This window comes from Aquarana catesbeiana, linkage group LG03 (genome assembly GCF_042186555.1).
Source record: "Aquarana catesbeiana isolate 2022-GZ linkage group LG03, ASM4218655v1, whole genome shotgun sequence".
NCBI lineage: Eukaryota > Metazoa > Chordata > Amphibia > Anura > Ranidae > Aquarana > Aquarana catesbeiana.
The window spans coordinates 18,507,002-18,509,130 of NC_133326.1; the positions used below are offsets into that span (position 1 = coordinate 18,507,002).

The 2,129-nt window shown below is 44.2% G+C and overlaps 1 protein-coding gene across 1 annotated transcript in view; it reads left to right on the forward strand.

The window, feature by feature from the left end:
• The window catches only part of SPG21 (SPG21 abhydrolase domain containing, maspardin), a gene marked incomplete in the record, with an annotated part of 46,655 nt that extends 45,035 nt beyond the window's left edge, over window positions 1–1,620 (forward strand). Inside the window, 1 exon segment of the mRNA XM_073618347.1 lies at window positions 1–1,620.
• Window positions 1,621–2,129: the final 509 nt, after the last annotated feature.

Below are 2,129 nucleotides of genomic sequence, written 5' to 3' on the forward strand. Positions count from 1 at the left end.
ATTTACCGGGAATTTGTTGGGATAGAAAAATAGGAGCTGCTAGTTCCGGCTTGTTTTTTGAAGGTGCATTTTCCATGCCTGCCATCCTTCTTCTTGCTTTACTTAAATTGGAACTATAGGCAAAACGTTTTTTTATTTTGTATAGAGTAATGAAGGTTTATCACCCCTGTAGGGCTTGTTTTAGCCCTCTTTGTGCCAATGGGGAGATGCAACTAAACATCCTGTCCCATAGCCAAAACAGGAAGTGAGAGGAAATCCATGCAAATTAAGGGAATCTCTTGGGGACCCCCAGACTAGAACTAGTGTCCCCATAGGAGAAATCTTCCAATTTCTTTTATGGGGACAACCCAAAATTTGAGATTTTCTAACTCAATGATAATGGTAAACAGGAGAAATAGAGAGGACGTCTCTCCCTAACTGGGACACAGACAGCAATATAAACTGGTAGGTGTTCTCATTCCCCTCCACTCTATTCAAAACTTAAAAAAAGTGTTGCCTTTAGTTATACTTTAAAGAGGAAGTAAACCCTTATGGGTTTTACTTCCTCTTTTTCTTGCTGCTGCAGCCTGCAAATGAAAAGCATAATGGGCTAGTATGCGTTGCTTACTAGCCCATTATGTGCCACTTACCTGCAAAAGAATCCAGCGATGTCCCCTGTGTGGGCAGCGTCCATCTTCTGGCCCTCTTCCTTCCGGACCGCGGACTCCGGCTCTGTGATTTGCCGGAACCGCGTGACGTCAATCCCGTGCATGCGCATGGGAGCCACGACTAACGGCATAGGCTAGGGAAGAAACGGCACTTAGTTTAGTTTCTTCCCCACGCATGCGCCGTTGGAATTTTCGGTGGACTACAAGTGAAATATCTCCTAAACGGCGCATGTTTAGGAGATATTTCCACTACCTATAGGTAAGCCTTATTCTAGGTATACCTATAGGTAGAAGTCCAAAAAGTGGGTTTACAACCACTTTAAATCATACCAGATATACAGTGAGGGCAAAGAAGTATTTGATCCCCTGCTGATTTTGTACGTTTGCCCACTGACCTAGAAATGATCAGTCTATAATATTAATGGTCGGTTTATTTTAACAGAGAGAGACAGAATAACAACAAAAATATCCAGAAAAACACATTTCAAAAAAGTTATAAATTGATTTGCATTTTAATTGAGTGAAATAAGTATTTGACCCCTTCGCAAAACATGACTTAGTACTTGGTGGAGAACCCTTGTTGGCAATCTCAGAGGTCAGACGTTTCTTGTAGTTGGCCGCCAGGTTTGCACACATCTCAGGAGGGATTTTGTCCCACTCCTCTTTGCAGATCCTCTCCAAGTCAATTAAGGTTTCGAGGCTGATGTTTGGCAACTCGAACCTTCAGCTCCCTCCACATATGTTCTATGGGATTAATGGCTGGAGACTGGTTAGGCCACTCCAGGACCTTGATGTACTTCTTGAAACCACTCCTTTGTTGCTTTGACCGTGTGTTTTGGGTCATTGTCATGCTGGAATACCCATCCACAACCCATTTTCAATGCCCTGGCTGAGTGAAGGAGGTCCTCACCCAAGATTTGACTATACATGGCCCGTCCATCGTCCCTTTGATGCGGTGAAGTTGTTCTGTCCCCTTAGCACAGTGGTTCTCAACTCCAGTCCTCAGGACCCACCAACAGGCCAGGTTTGCAAGATAGCTGAAATACATCACAGGTGATATCACTTGCTGCTCAGTGATTGCAGTATTCTAGTCTGCAACTCCCCAAGGTAATACTTAAAATCTGACCTGTTGGTGGGTCCCGAGGACTGGAGTTGAGAACCACTGCCTTAGCAGAAAAACATTCCCAAAGCATAATTTTTCCATCTCCATGTTTGACGGTGGGGGTGGTGTTCTTGGGGTCATAGACAGCATTCCTCCTCCTCCTCCTCCAAACACGGTGAGTTGAATTGATGCCAAAGAGCTTCATTTTGGTCTCATCTGACCACTGGACTTTCACCCAGTTCTCTGAATCATTCAGATGTTTATTAGTAAACTTCAGATGGGCCTGTACATGTGCTTTCTTAAGCAGGGGGACCTTGCGGACGCTTCAGGATTTTAGTCCTTCACTGTGTAGTGTGTTACCAATTGTTTTCTTGGTGACT